Source organism: Myiozetetes cayanensis, unplaced genomic scaffold (genome assembly GCF_022539395.1).
Source record: "Myiozetetes cayanensis isolate MyiCay16 unplaced genomic scaffold, myiCay2020 scf2-11, whole genome shotgun sequence".
NCBI classification, from domain to species: domain Eukaryota; kingdom Metazoa; phylum Chordata; class Aves; order Passeriformes; family Tyrannidae; genus Myiozetetes; species Myiozetetes cayanensis.
Window position 1 is genome coordinate 92,307,500 of NW_026087411.1, and position 17,234 is coordinate 92,324,733.

Consider the following 17,234-nt stretch of genomic DNA (forward strand, 5'->3'; position numbering starts at 1 on the left):
AACTTAGAAAAAGTTCACGTCATGCTTTCTTCTATGTAACTATGAAGTCAAAAGGACTTTTTAATCCCCTCCTAGTTTTCAGAACATTTTTGTCTCAACTTTTCAGAACTTGCTAGAAATTAAATAGATGCAGGAAAACCCAAAGCTACCAGATGAAAAGGGAAGATAAAAATATTATTTATGTAAATTTATCTAACTGTAGGGCTAGCAAATGCTGCCAGATGAGTTTATCCCTTGTGTTATGACAGAAATATTGTCTTTCTGATTCTTTAAATATTTCACTGATCTCTTTCATCAAGAAAGACATGAATAATTTTGACACTTGCAAATGTTTGAGAAGACATGATAAAGTTCATATAGGGGTACCTTAATAACATATATTTTAAAAAAACTTCTTTCCTTTTCTTGAGGGGGGGGACGTGTAAGTTTTAAAGATTGTTCCAAACTGCTAGAATAAAAATAAAATTTGGATAAAATCTATATTATTAAATTACATTCTATGGTGAGTTTATTCTGATGAAGAATTCACTCAGATTTTCATATTTTGGAAAATTTTTCTGTATTTCACTAAGTTCAAATACACCCTACTGGGAAAGGCATAATTCATCCTATACTTAGTACATATTTTTGTGCACGCTGATGCTAGGTGCAGATGGATACCTTCAAATAGAATGGACTATGACAGACTCCTCCTTGTTCTTACCTAGTTTTTCTGATAATTTGGAAGAAATAATTATCTTGGAAACTTCTTCTTCTATTTGAATTTTGTCAAAATTAACCGAATTAATAAAAACGTATTCTAAGGGCACCAGCACCTAAAGGTTAGCCTACAAGCACATAGGGACTTGCATAACCACTTACAGAAGTACGTAAGTCTCTTCTCCCTATGAAAATAAGCTAAACAAATAAGCAAATATATACTTGCCAGTATAGATGTAAAAAGGTGCTGGTCAGTTTACAAACCGCAGCATGAATATGTGTGAGGTAAGAAACAAAAGGCAGTGCAGTCTGAGCTCTGTTCTGGTATTAAAGGGCTCTTATAGTTCTGCCAACAGCAATGGACTGCTGGCCATTTTCTCTGGAAAATTTAATCTACTGACAGCTTTTGGAAAGCCTTCTTTCCTCCAAAGGGGTAGGGACTAGCATATTTAGGAAAGCTCTATTTCCCATGCCACATGTACTATGAGATTAGCAGACAGCTCTGATGCTTTTGTGGCAGCACACATTCTATTCTGTAAGAGGTTTGCTTTTCTCTAACTGTATCATATTATTTTCTTTGTATTCTCCAGTAGTGATGGCTAAAAGCTGAAATTCTAGTATTAAGTGTGGCTGAAAATAGTAGTGAACAATAATAAAAGGTTATTTTTATAATACCCGGAGATCCAAAATAGCCAAAGTTAAAGAATTAATTTTTTTCTGCTTTGCAGTTATCAGATAATTACTTTATGGGAGCTAATTTAAAGTGATATCATCTTTTTATGTAGCTGCTAGGTAGAAAGACTAGTGTCATCCCTGAAAGAGGAAGGAAGGCTCTGCTGTACAGAAGTGTAGCAGTGGAGAACAGATTCAAAGAGAAAATGTGAAATTAATGAAAGAGAGCTGAGATTTACATAAATGTAGGTGTTAGCTTTCAGATCACGATTAAAAACAGAACAATTAATATATTCTTTTGAGTGAGTTCCAGCATTCTCTTCTCCATAAAAAATTATTTAATAACACAACATTAATGAACATAGAGCATTATAGCACTCATAGACTGTACCTGTATTGCTGGTTTTATAAAAATTTTACATCATTAACATTTCCCCTTTGCTGAAACACTCTGGATTTTGGTACTAGAGGTTTTGATCCTGCTTTAATATGCATGCATACAGCTGCTGAACTTGGCCTTTGAAATCTGCTTAAGGCCTCCGAGTTTCTTTTAGTGAAAAGTAATTCATAAAATCATAGAATGGTTTAGGTTGCATAAGACCTCGAAGACCATAGAGCCCAACCATTAACACAGCACTGCCAAGTCAACCACTAAAACAAGTCCCTAAGTGCTACATCTACACATCTTTTAAATACCTCCACGGTTGGGGAGGTATTTCCTAGGCAGCCTGTTCCAAGGCTTGACAACTTTTATGGTGAAGGAATTTTTCATAATACGCAATCTGAAACTCCCCAGGCACAACTTGAGGCTGTTTCCACTTGTTACTTGGGAGAACAGAATGACTCCCACTTGTCTACAACCTCCTTTCAGTTCATTGCTGAAAGCAATAAGGTCCCTAAGCCTCCTTTTCTCCAGGCTAAACAACCTCAGCTCCCTCAGTCACACCTTATAAGACCTGTGCTCTAGATCCTTCACCAGCTCTGTTTCCCTTCTCTGGACACACTCAAGCACCTCAATGTCTTTTCTGTAGTGATGGGCCCAAAAACGAACACAGGATTCAGGGTGTGGCCTCACCAGTGCTGAATACATGGAGACAATCACTGCCCTAGACTTGCCGGCCTCACTGTTGCTGACACAGGGCAGGATGTCATTGGCCTTCTTGACCACCTGGGCACACTGATGGCTCATGTTGAGCCAGCTGTTGACCAGCACCCCAAGGTTGTCACCTTGAATATTATATGTGGTTTTGGTCGCCATAATGTAAGAAAGACATTAAGCTGTTAGAGTCCAAAAGAGGGCAGCACAGATGGTGAAGGGCCTTGAGGGGAAGCCGTATGAGGAGCAGCTGAGGTTACCTGGTCTGTTCAGCCTGGAGAAGAGGAGACTGAGGGGAGACTTCATTGCAGTTACAACTTCCTCATGAGCGAAAGAGGAGGGGTAGGCACTGATCTCTTCACTCTTGTGATCAGTTACTGAACCTGAGGGAATGGCCTGAAGTTGTGTCAGGGAAGGTTTGAGTTGGATATTAAAAAAAGGTTCTTCACTCAGAGGGCGGCTGGGCACTGAAGCAGGCTCCCCAGGGAAGTGGTCACAACACCAAGCCTAAGAGAGTTGAAGAAGTATTTGGATGATACTCTCAGGCCCATGGTGTGATTCTTGGGAATGGTTCTGTGCAGTCAGGACTTGGACTTCATGGTCCATGTGGGTCCCTTCCAATCTGGCATATTCTGTGATTCTGTGAATATTCTGAGTTGGAAGGGACCCACATGGATCAAGTCCAACTCTCAAGGGGATGGCACATACAGGGATCAAACCCACAACCTTGTCATTATTAGCATCATATGCCAGCCAACTGAGCAAACTTGTGTGGGTCTAAGTGATGTAGCAGGTCACTGATAATTCCTGGATTATGAGGGCATCATTATACTCCCCGTCCCTGTCTTCCAGCTCAGGGGACTGGAACCCAGAGAACAATTTGTCCTACTTAGGTAAGAAAGGCATTAAATACCTCAGCCTTTTACTTATCCTTTTTCATTATGTTCTCCCTCACATCCAATAAAGGATGGAGATTCTCTTTAGCCCTCCTTTTGTTGCTGCTATATTTATAGAAACATTTTTGTTGTCTTTTACAGCAATAGTCAGATTAAATTCTAGCTGGGCTTTGGCCCTTCTAATTTTCTCCCCGTATAACCTCATGACATCCTTGTTGTCTTCCTGAGGTTTTTGCCCCTTCTTTGGAAGTGCTTAAACTCTCTTTTTTTTTCCTGAGTTCCAGCCAATGCTCTCTGTTCAACGACACCAGTCTTCCTCCCTGACAGCTCACTTTTTGGTACATGGGAAGGCCTGATCCTGCATTTTTAAGATTTCCTTCTTGAAGAATGGAGTTCAGCCTTCCTGAACTGCTTTGCTTCTCAGAACTGTCGCCCAAGGGATACTGCCAAACAGGCCTCTCTGGGGGAAAACAGGGTGCAATTCCAGTAATCTGTCTCTCTGCCTCACTCTCCATGATACTCTTCAACCTCCCCTAGCTCTGTCTCTAGGCAGAGGAGTTCTACCTGTGTACACCTCCCAGAGGGGAGTTTACTGCTGCCCTCCAATACTAGCATAAGAGCAGGGCACACCCTGCAGCTGACACTGGGGAGCAGCGTGCTTTCTCCAGAATTCTGTAGGAGCAGGTGCGTCAGTCCTGGTGGGTGTAGAGCTTAGAGAGGCTGTGGGTTGCTGCTGGGTGCATACCCTTGCTTCCTGGTTCAGCTGGCAGGGCTTCAGTGCCCTCCCTGCACTCCCTTCTGGGCCATCCCACACCCTGTTTGTGCTGCACAATCTGCCACCCCCAACCCCTGTTTGCCAGCCCTGTTGGTGGCACTCCTGTTTGCTAGCGCTCCCTAAGAGCTTCTTTTATGGATGTGTGATCTTCGCCACCATCACTGCTGGTCCAGGTCCTGTCAGCCACTGCCCTGTGAACTGCAGGTTCCTGGCAGATCCCTCAGCTCCTCTGAGGTTCTCCCAGTGCAGGAATCCCTCAGTGCACCCTGCCAGAGCACTTTGCTGTTGATCATGCTGGCACTAGAGCCGCTCTTCTTTGAAACTGATTGTTATATCCCTGCCAGGATTTTTTTGGTGTTCAAATATTTCAATTACGTAAGTCTTAGTCTCTTGTTCTAGATATCATTAACTCACCTGGGAGACAGATATTTTTGTAACACTATCCTTTCTTTCTTCTCCCTTAGAGGTTCAGATAAAACCTTCCTAGAAATAGCTTCTGATATCATCAAAATTTAAAAAAAGAAAAAAGAAAAAAATCAACTCAATATCATATGTATAATAGATAACTTTAAATGTATGTAAATAGTAGCCACCATTTCAGAGCTTATTACTCATTCGGAGCTAATTAAAACAAAACTCAGCCTGATTAGTATGATCATAATTTGTCGCAGCAGAACTAGGTTGGTAGAGAAACCAATGACTGGCTGATAATTTTACTTACGAGACTGTCTCTGATTCCTAATGTGCAAGTTATAAGCAACTTCTGATCAAAATTTATTTCATAAAATTGCCTTACCTCAGAGCTATCTAGAAATATTCCCTGTGGTAAAGATCAGGAGGATCGCATGAAGTGTCTCGTTTCTCTAGTGTTTGTTTGAGTCTGTTGACAAGGAGTCACTCACAGGTGTCAGAGCCCCAACTCTACTCAGCATTTTAAGAGATACTTATCCCAAAACCTACTTTTAGGCATCTGATTCATCATACTCCTAAACTCTTTGGAGAATAAGAATACATAATCAGTACTTGCCACTTAAACAGCAAGAAATTAATTTGTTTACACCCTTCCTGGCTGTCTCTCGGGTTTGTGGGAGGTCATCCTCTCTTTTCTGAGCCCTATTTGCTTAAATCTAGACTAAGTTTGCAGAAAAAATTGGGAAAGTTCATGTTACAAATCTATAAACCTCATGATCTGCTAAGCTGTAACTACACTTAGGCAACTGGAGAAAGGTCTTACCTGTGGCAGATTGTCCTCCTTATGCGCTAATTTGCACAGACCACTGGGAATTCTGCCTGCCAACTCCAAAAAAGAAGCATTTGTAATAAGAAATCTGTAAAGGATCTTGAGGGGAAATGTGCTCTGATGGGATTTGCTTTCCAGACAACCCTTTTCAAAAAATGGAGTCACATCAAATAGGACATGTCTCTGCAGCTCCACCAGCAAAGTCATGCTTCTGATGCTACATTGAGAACTACTGCCTGTGTTCTAGCTGCCAATAATATTTTAAAATGTGATGGAGGAGCTATGACAGTCTCTGTTTTGCAGATAAGAATAGATGAGAGGAAGCTTGCTCATCTATTATTCTTATCTGATCCAAGAATTATGTTGGCATATTTGAAAAGATAAAGAATATTTTTCTGAACAGAATTAATTTTTCCAATAGGTAAACTTTTTTTTCTGTTATTCTCTATGTATTTGGGGAGTTTAATTAATTTTTTTCCTTTTGCTTGCAAAGTTCCATTTTGCTTGTTTACTTTTAGTTTTCATCTTTAAGAGGGAGGTTCCCCAGCATTCTCACTAGAGGAAAGATAGGCATTATAATTTTTTTATTACTCCAAGTTTGCACAAAACATCTCTGCTCTAGGAATAACCATGGTGTGTGTTAAGCTCAGCTGACAACATAAGGGCTACACCAGCTTTATAGGTAAGTCAGGCAGAGAGATGCTAGTCTAATTAGTTCTATAAAAGCAAAAGTGTAAGCTGCACAATTAGCCACTAGGTGATTATGGAGCACAAAGTAAATGCCATGGGAACTTTACTAGCACACAGGACAATATGCTTTGTTAGATTTAACAGCAACTGAGCAGGATCTTGTAAATGAATGTGACTGAGTGTCAGAATAACGCACCTAAAGAAGTGCCTGAGTCCCACTTCTAACCCTTGACCAAAGCCTCTTAACTTGCTGTTTGATTAAATGTTTTTAGCTTCCCAGTAAAAGTTTCTTTTATTGGGTCCTCTTCTTTCAGATCTGAAAGAACCAAACACCAAACACAGACAGAGCTGATATCATGAAGGTGTTGAGGAGGGAGGGAAGGAAGGAGGATAGGGAAGGAAGAAACAAGGGAAGGAAAAAGGAAGGGAAGGAGAGAAGGAGGGAGGCAGGAAGGCAGGGAGGCAGGAAGGCAGGGAGGAAGGAAGGCAGGGAGGAAGGGAGGAAGGAAGGGAGGGAGGACCATGTGTGGTAATTGCCCTTTCTGCTGCTAATTGCATAAAGGAGAAAGCCTTTTCAGCTGTGCTTTAGTACCAAGATCAGCTTGACCATTCTGGAAAATGGGAGAGGTTTTGCTGGGAATAACTAAGAGATCATCTTTTGTGGCATTAGGAGCCCCCATCATTCTGCAACTTGTGTTTTCAAAGCAGACAGCAGTTTATCAATGAACAGAGTCACAGAGGGTGAGCTCCTCCACCTCAGGAAACCACAGCTGGTCACATACTGAGAGGATCATCAAAATGTTTTTTAACTTTCTGTAACTCAAATCTACTCAGTCAAAGAAAATCCATTTTTGAAGTTTCATACTATTTTAACAGCGTAAAATGTTTATCTCTCAATTCATTATCAGGCTTTTAGCTCTCAGAAAAGTCTGAATTAAATCCACTGGATTCATTGTGTGCCTGCATGTGAGAGAGAGATATGGAGAAAGAGCCTAAATAATTTTAACTTGGGGTTTCATTTTTAATGCAGTCACCTGAGAAGATGAAGAAAAAAGTGTCTTTACACCAAATGTTGCAGGTAGTACTGAAAAAAACAGATTCTGAGAAAAAAACGTTTCTTAAATGTTCTTGAAGTTTTATCATTCCCATTTCCTAAAAAAAATGAAAGACCAAATTCAACTTGCTACCCAAACAGTCATTCCCATGTTTGTTGATGATAGGCCAGGATTTTTACCTACATTTCTGAGGCTATGGCTATACAGCTGAGTGAAACATTGTCCTGTTCAGGCACCAGGACTTGATTGCCCAACAGTTAATAACTAGAAAGGTACCTGATGCCTGGACCTGCTTGGCCCCACAGCAGCACTTTCAAACCGCTCCTCAGAGTTGGCCAGAGACAGGGACCACTCCCAGTGGAACAGCCCTGCATGCAGCTATCATGTTTGAAAACTGAGGGAGTTTAAAAGCATGGAAGAGGCCAGAAAACCCTTTTTGGCTTGGCTAGGCACTACTGCATTGATATGTGTATGGATGGAGATTCCGTATGTCCATTGTGGCAATTCCTTCTTTTTTGCCTCTTGATAATTTGTTTTATGTCAAACACTAATAAGGTGTTATCATTAATCATTGAAAGACACAGAAGACAAACCTCAACAAGTGCATTACCAGACAGGAAAGAAAATATATGATATGCAATCTTGAGCCATGTAAGAAGTGTAAAGAGATCGTTTGCTGCTCCAGGGCTACAGAACTTATTATGGAAGGGGTTCTTTGGAGCCCTTATTTACATACTACTTGGGGGAATATGTTAAAGGAAATAGCATTTGCTCTTTCCCTGTATCTCAAAAGTCTACAGTTTTCAAGGCATATTTTCCTCATAGATTCCCTGGTGCAATATATAGCTGCAATTCCACCTTTAAGAGTAAATTAATATCTAAATCTTGAATCAAAAGAATGCTTCTCAAGTTACAAAAAGTGGTCTCAAATGGCAGTAGACCATCATGTTTAGGCAACAGAAGGGAGTTTCAATTAAAAGATTAATTTCACTTGAATGTAGTTGAGTATAAATTGTGTGGCTGAGACTGTGGTTACACAGTCAATTCAACTTAAGACAGTGCTTTTCTGCAGCTTTAAAGTGAGCAGTAATGTCTCCCAGAAATGCTTATACTGATGCTAAGTTCTGCAAGCACCACAGAAGCCAAGTGAGGGAATACAACGGTATGAAACCCAACTTTGTAAAAAAAAAAAAAAAAAACACCAAAATCCATATCCATATCCAGTTTTATAACCAGTCATTTACCAGCTCTCACTCCTATGGCACCAAAAAAGCTATGGAAATGAGAAGAGACAGTGGAGCAAGGTGGGTCCATACTTTTGACAACAACCTAATTTTATGTTCATTTAAAATGACTGCATAATCATGTCTTTTTATAAAGCAATCATCAAGATTCCCCCTGTAATCAAGGGTAAAGAGAAGGTAGTTCCAGAAGGTGATTCATCCCCTTTATTTTAGGAGAGGATGAATCACCCTCTGGAGTTACTGGTCTTTCTCCTCTAATTGTGGATGGTCAAAACCTGATTTAGACTTCTTACTTTTCGATAACTAGGATGTGTGTATCCTATCCTTGGTAGCCATGAAAATGGACTGCAGGGGACATTAAAAAAAAAAAAAATTAAAATTCTTAAAGCAAGAGATTTTTTTTGTATGATATAAAATTAGTTATTTAGCACTTAATTGGAAAACAAATGAGTGCAAAATGTTTTCCCCAAGGCATGATGTATTTTAGCTTATTGTGTAAATTGTATACAGAAGAACATACAAGTTTTGCTAAGTTCTATACCTAAGGATAGGGAATGCATCAGAAAAGAAAGATTAATATGTTTTGTAGCAAATGAGAAAACAGTCTCTAGAACAGAAAAAATAAGTTAAATTTCAGACTAAATAGGATAGAGGTGGTATGGCTTGCGTAATTTGCCCAGGATTAAATGTATTGTTATGTCAGAAAACACTAATCACTATTATCAATCATAAAGTCAATCACAGACCTCATTAAAAATGACAAGATAGGACTCACGATTCATATCAGCAAGGTGAAGAAGAAATTAAAAATGTTTTGCTTGGGAGCAGCTGAGGCAGTGAAGGCTATGGTGGTGCATCCCCCCCTGCCACAGGCCACACTATGGTTTGAGAAATGTTAATACCTCCTTAGACTCTTAACCCATGCTGGGTTATATGGACAAGGATGGTGGTAAACACAAAGGCTAGAGAACCATCTGATTAGCATAACTAGTTATTTTATTATTTTTCCCCAGCTATGGACTGATCCCAGGACTCTACAGATTTTGTATCTTAGATATCTGCTCATATATCTTTTACTTGGAAGGGCAGGACAGCTGTCAACTTACTGGACCTTGTCTCCATTGGGACTCATAAGCTACTCATAGGTTTGCAAATAAAACTGGTCAGGCACTGCTTTTTGTCATAGGTAATATCCATGCAGTAAGTTCTTTAATCAGCATACAAACTACCAGCTAGGAATAGTATTTGTTCCCTACCATCCCAGAACTAAGCACAAGGTGTCATCTGCCTAAAATGCAATTTGGCCTAAACCAGAACTATGCCAGAGACTGTGCTAACCCTGCAACATTATGTGCAACAGCTCATTCCCACACCCTGACCTCTCAGAATATCAGCAAGTTAGCAACTCATTTACTAATAAAAGCTTAGGAATCATGTACCTTCCAGAATGAACATCTTCTGTTGACTGTCCCATTTATGTTCACTGTGCCTCTGGCTATATCTCTCCTGGATTGACATCTCCGTAAATTGCAGCATGGAAACCGGTTACTCATTTCTGGATAGCTCCCCTTAGCTTGTAGTTGGACACCACAGGCCATTGTTAAATCTTAGTACCTGAGACTTTCCATGTGTGTGAGTGTTAGATCTGTCAGAGACAGAAAAGCAATCAGAAAACCAAGAGGCAGTTAGAAGGGGAGAAAAGCAACCGAACACTTGGGAGCACAGGCTAAGATGGAAGTAAGAAGTGACTGCAAAGTGGGCAAAGAAGCACATTGTACTTTGCCCCCAAAATTTCAAGAGAAAGAACATTAATATGCATTCCAGAAAGGAAATGACCCCCACAAAATATGTGACTCATGTCACCCTTTTTCCCTGCTAATAGGAACAAACTAAGCATTTCCCAATTGCTCGTGTAACGTACATAAGTGTTGGAGAGCAGTTTTGACCAACAGCTAGTCACAGACTTCTGAACTATATTTATAGATGTTTGTCTTTTTTTGTTCAAGACTGAAATATATTAAGGCCTTTCTTATTAGTATGGTGCAAAAACCTCACAGTTATTATATTTGCTGCATTGAAACTGGAGCACTAATTGAGAAGAGTAAGACTGTAAATGTTCACTCAAAGAGGGTTCAAAATACCAAGACTATCAGCAAATAGGTGCAATGTTCGTGAAAGAGCTTGTACTATTTGTCTATATTTAAAGGGCATTTGAAGGGTATTTAAAGATAAAACTGGTTCAAGTACCAACACAGAGTTTTGCAGTCTAATAGAAAGTTGCAAACTTTGAAAAATATAAAGTACTTAAGGGATAAAACAGTTCATTTTCTAAATTTCTCAGAGAAGTACTGCACTATATACTTTGCCTTCAGTAAAAGAAGTTTTTAAAAATTATGGGTTTGTACTTTTCCAGTAGAGTTACTTTTCTTCCCCTAGACTTAAACAGTACATTAAACTTCTTAATATGTGAGTTTTGTTCAAATAATTGAAATTTTTCTTATTGAGCAGATAGTAGTAACTAATAGTCAACACTATAATTTTTCTTGCAGACAAGCTGAAAATAACAAACTAGTGTCATCTTTCTTAATTGTTTACTATGATAGGGTTTAATGCTAAATGACATTTATGGATTAATGCTGTGTAATCTGAATATCCTGATGGAAATGACTTCAGAAAACAGACAGGCTGAAAGCAAAGTTTAGGGAAAGTGATATTGCCCAGGGACTACCTTGAGCTTTTGAAACATGCTCCACAAGGGCTAAAATGTAGTTTCTAAAGAGACTGTAGGTTTCAGTTTACTTGCATCACTCTAAAATTTTATCCAGTATGTGATGTTAACTGGGATAAACCCAGCTAAGACACTTCAAAGAACACTCCACACTTATCTTTTCAAGTAGGCTTAACAATCCAGCTGCATACTATGATCCATTATGGCAGTGCAAGTCACACAATTATCCTCCAGACAACGTGTCATGCAGGTTACATCATACAGCCGAGTACACAGCACAAGAGATAAGAGTTCAGAGAAAAGTCCCAAGCCCCTGGTCCACCTAAAAGAAACTCTGCAGTTTTTAAACTGCAGTTTTTTAAAGCAGAGGTTTAAAAAAGTTCCTTGAATGCATGCTTTTAAAGATGCATTGTGCAAAAGGAGAACTTCATTTTAAAATGCATCTCATGTGGCACCCCATTGTATTAATCTTTGCATTACCTTCCAGGACCAAGTGTGACAAGTCTCAAAATATATCTGTGTCATGAAAGATGTCATTTTATTTCCATTAAGTTGAATTAATCCACCTGTTCTTTCCTGCTGAGATTTATAGAACGTAGTACATAGAAAAAAACTCCAGCTACTTTAGACCTGCAGGGCGGAATATAATGGATTTTGCTGCTACAGAGAGACTGCAAAACAGAAAGTATCCTGAAATATATTATAGTATAAAAGAGATGGACTCATTCCTGGAATGTAAAATCTATTTTAGATTTTCTATATTCAGTATCTTGGATGTCTATCCTACGTGACATTAGTTTGCAGAACTTAGCTTGGACAGTTATAGCCATTTTAAGCAATATTAAGTCTTAAGAGCAAAAAAGTAGTTTTAAGAGCTGTGTTTCTGTCTCACTTCTTGATAACAATAGCACTGAAGATGAGGAATAGAATCATGGCATTAAAAACTGCTACAGTGGTTACACAGAAATGGGAACCTTCTGACCTTGGAATTTTCTTTGCTAAAAAAAAAGAAAAAAAATAAATAAAATAAGAAAGAAAAGAAAAACAACCTAGCCAGAAAAATGTACTTCTGTTCTGAATGTTTTCCAAAGTAAAGGTTCATACTCTGTTTCTCCCAGATGAATGTTAGAAGATCTTAGCTTATCGGACACTTTTGTCTGTTAATTTCCCTTTATCTTTCATGCCTAGTTTTCCTGTCCTAATGGGCAGCTACTGGGCTGGTTTTATATTTGGAGGGATGATTTTTTGGGCATAGTTTTCACAACCTGCTAATTGAATTGAATTTTCAATATAGTGTTGTGTTTACATGCTAAGGTTTAGGTAGCAGAGGGGCTGCAGCACCAGTTTCTGCGAGAAGATGCCAGAAGCTGCCACAGGTCTGAGAGAGCTACTTCCAGACAGCTCCAAGTCAGACCCACAGCTGGCCAAAGCCAAGTCCATCAGTGACAATAGTTACACCTCTGTGATAATATATTTAAGAAGAAGAAAAAGAAAACTACAAAGCAGCCGGGACACAGGAGTGAGAATATGTGACAGAAACAACTGACATCAAGGTCAGTGAAGAAGAAGAGGGAGGAATTGCTCCCAGCACAGGAGCTGAGGTTCCCCTGCAGCCTGTGGTGCAGACCATGGTGGATCAGGCTGCCTCCCTGCAGCCCATGGAGGTCCACAGTGGATCAGATATCCACCTGTTCATGGAGGAACCCATGCTACAACAGGGGGATGCCCGAAGGAGGCCGTGACCCCGTGGGAAGCCTGTACTAGAGCAGGTTTCTGTCAGGACATGTGGTCCCATGGAGATAGGAGCCCACTCTGGAGCAGCTTTGCTGTAAGGACTTGTGACCCTGTTGACAACTCGTGTTGAAGCAATCTGTTGCTGGAGGGCTGCACCCCAAAGAAGGGAACCACACTGGAGCAGGGAAAGAGTGTGAGGAAGAAGTAGTGGAACATGTAAAAAACTGACTGCAACCCCAGTTCTTTGTCTTCCTGTACCACTCAAGTGCAGGATGTAGAAAAATCAGGGATGAAGTTGAGCCTGGAAAGAAAAGAGGGATGAGGGGAAGGTGTTTTTTTAGATTTGTTCTTATTTCTCATTAACCAGCTCTGTTCGTTTGGCAATAAATGAAAATAATTTCCCTAAACTGAGTCTTTCTTGCCTGTGATAGTAATTCTGAGTGATCAGCCTGTCTTTATCTTGATCCACAAACAATTAGAAGCCCCTTCCAGTGGATTGCCTTCCTAGAAATATTGCATGTTTTCTATTATCAAGTTTGAAATTTTTATGTAGTTCTGAACTCAAAGAATACATAATGTTTTATGAATGGAGGCAATATATAAAGAGGTGTGATTAAGAATTATTCTGGTAATTCACAGAATCACAGAACAGTTGAGTTGAGGTGCCTAACTAGTCCAGTCCCCTGCACCACCAGGGTCACCTACAACCAGCTCCCCAGGACCACGTGTAGACAGTTTTTCAGTATCTCTAAGGATATTTCCAACTCCCTGAGCCAATCTATTTAATTTAAAATGTGAGCAATTTCTAGATTTGAACAGAGAGGAGTGATAAACAGTAAAATCAGACCTACTTTGTCTTTATTATGTCACAGAATCACTGAATGGCAGAATATGCTGAGTTGAAAGGGATGCACAAGGACTATCAAGTCCAGCTCCTGGCCCTGCACATGACCACCCCCAAGAGTCACACCATGTGTCTGAGAGTGTTGTCCAAACACTCCTTCAACTCTGTCATTTGGCTGGCATATGATGCTAATAATGACAAGGTTGTGGTTTTGATCCCTGTATGTGCCATCCCCTTAAGATTTGGACTTGATCCATGTGGATCCCTTCCAACTCAGAATATTCACAGAATCACAGAATATGCCAGATTGGAAGGGACCCACAAGGACCATCAAGTCCAAGTCCTGACTGCACAGAACCATCCCCAAGAATCACACCATGGGCCTGAGAGTATCATCCAAATACTTCAGCTCTCTTAGGCTTGGTGCTGTGACCACTTCCCTGGGGAGCCTGTTCCAGTGCCCACCCATCCTCTGGGTGAAGAATCTTTTTCTAATATCCAACCCAAACGTCCCCTGACACAACTTCAGGCCATTCCCTCAGGTCCTGTAACTGGTCACAAGGGTGAAGAGATCAGTGCTTGCCCCTCCTCTTCCCCTCATGAGGAAGCTGTAAAATGCAATGAGGTCTCCCCTCAGTGTCTTCTTCTCTAGGCTGGACAAACCAAGTGACCTCAGTCACTCCTCATATGGCTTCCCCTCAAGGCCCTTCACTTTCCACACCATCTTCGTTGCCCTCATTTGGATGCTTTCCAATAGCTTAATATCTTTCTTCTATTGTGGTTACCAAAACTGCACATAATATTCAAGGTGAGGCCACAACACAAGGTCACTGTTATAAGGCAATCCCATATCTAGTCAGCTAACCCACATGGACACAGAGTCAACACTTTCAACACTTTCACTGAGTCAGGGCCAGAAATCACTGATACTTCAGAAGGACACAGGTTTCTGAACTACCTCCCCTCCCCCAGTGCTATGATTTCTTTCCAGTGTGATCTGTCTACTGAAGAGGGCAACAATGAACACTTCTCGTTAAATTTTTTCTTCACTATCTTCATAATGTGTTTTGATTAAGACAAGAGTGCAGTTGTGTAAGTATTCCTCACTGGTTTGATGTCATTTAGCAGAACACAAAATGTAACTCCCCTGAATGACAGCAGAATTCCATTACTGTAAAAGCTACTTGAGACATGCTGCTGTGGACTGGGACAGTGCTAGGGTAGGAGGATACATATGTTTTTAATTCTTCATTTGAAAAATCATTTACACATATTATGAAATATATATCCTAGAATAAATGAGCTCAGTATCCATCATGTTTGCCTTTCATAGTGTAAAATACACAATGTAGAATTGACAAGCTCTGTATCCATCACATCTTTTCAAGGAAAGGCAGAGAACTGATCTTCCTTGAAGTGCAAAAGAGAAAAGCAGGCATGATGATTTCCTGTTTGGATGAAATAAGAAAGGATAGTTCTGGAATTAGGGAATCCAGTATTAGATTAGGTTTTACCTTGGAAATTTCAATACTAGTATTCAATTTCCTGCTAAGTAGGTGACTTCAGAATGCCAGGGTGAATATTCACAAGTTGTTTAGTCACACAATTCCATGGTCTTTCAGTAAAATTATGAAAAGAGTACTCTTACACTATGAGAAGACATACATTAAAGATTTTCAGATATTGGCTATTGAATGATAAAATATATGAATTGGAGAAATATGAGCAATGCACACACACACTTGGCACAGCAGGATGTGCTTCTCTGTGGATTTTCCTCCTTTTGATTCTAAAATGGGTCTGATTTAGAGCTAAATAGGATTTAAAACAAATTTGATTCCTTATGCTTTTTTTTTTTAATCTAGAAATTGCATTTCATCTTCCTGAGGATTCTGATATGTGAAAGTTTATTTGGGATCAAAACCAGAAACCAATACATTCCACTGAAATAAAAATTTTGAAAGAATGTACTTATTGTTTTAATTGAAATAACATATTTTGAACTTCACTGAATTTAGGCTTTCCATCCCCACTCTTTATTCTGCAGTTCTTTGTTCTATTGGAACATCCCATCTGTTTTGTTACATTTAATTTTGAAGTCAATTTATTTTACTAGTCATGCTAGTTCATTCATATTTTTCATGTGTTATATGGAAAGCAAATGGAAGGGCAAGGGTATCTGTTGCATTCCTTGCCTATGTCCTTTTTACCGCTCTCTGTGTTTCCCTAGAAATAACAAATTACTACTTGTGCTACAAGTACAGGAAATGTTTACTGACATTAGCTTTTAATCTCTAGCTTCTCGGTTTGAGCATCTTTTTAAAATGTTGTCTTTATTAGAATTTCTACCTTTCTTATTCTCCTCACTGTTGCCAGTCCCAGTCTGCAAAATTGTGAGACCACTTCAGTGTCCTGTAGGAACGTTGTGCAGACATCAATTATTATGTTGATAAACAGTGTAAAAAAATAATAGAGTATGCAATTTCTACAGAAATTCAGCTCTGATATTCAACTGAAATTGTTCTACTACTCCTATTTGTGAGGGTTTTTTTCAGGAGGAGTAAGTGACTTACCAGCTGTTCCATTTGTTGCTTTTGGAAGCCACAATTAAATTACCAGTGTTGGATGCTTGGTTTTATTTTATCCATTTATAATATGCACTTATGGCATAGCATTGAAATTAGGGAAAGCAATTTTCCTCCAATGCTACTTGTCATAATTAAATCAGTGCTACTAAAATGACATGAGGAAAAATGACATGGCCCAGGTCACATCATATCCATAATGCTAAAATCTCTTCACCTGAAATGGGCAGCCCCATTCACAATTACTATGTGAAATAAATTCCAGGCCTTGGAACTTTAGACCTTGTATCCTAAAGAGAGTGTCGTCGTTCATACAAAACAGAAGAGATTGAAGCAGCAGGACCCACACCAAGGCATAGCTGCTGGGATGACAAAGGCACTCTGGAAGGAGATTTGAATTCAGGATGCTGTTCCAAACTTAGAAGAGCAGAGATCTGACTGCAAGTCTTTGCCTTACCAGCTGAATATCCCCATTTCAGTCTACTTGCCATAATGAGATATCTTTTTGTATATAAGTCCCCAGATCTTCATTATATGAGTCTAAATGTGACAGGAATGCTCTAGGAACATCTGCCATATCTCAACCACAGGCGAGATGGTTGGGGAATATACTGCTCAAGGATGCTCTGTTTGCCTTTCGTAGTGTCCAAGCAGTTTCCAGTCACAGTCTCCATGCAGTTTGGCCTCTAGAAACTTTTCCCATGCCCCCCAAAAAATACAGATAGATATTCAAAAGGGACTTGAGAGCCTCAATAACAAGAAAATGATGGGATTGAGTATCAAAATTGTCAGTAAGGAGACTAGGACTCTCATACAAGATTAAGCCTTAACATTCTCTATGGTGTGAAATAGGAGTCCTGTTGGTTGAAATACACATCTATTGAATAAGAACAATATTTTCTAGGAATATTGTGATAAAATATTTGCTTAAGATGCTGTACTATTATGGTGACAAAGACTGAGAAGTACACTGAAT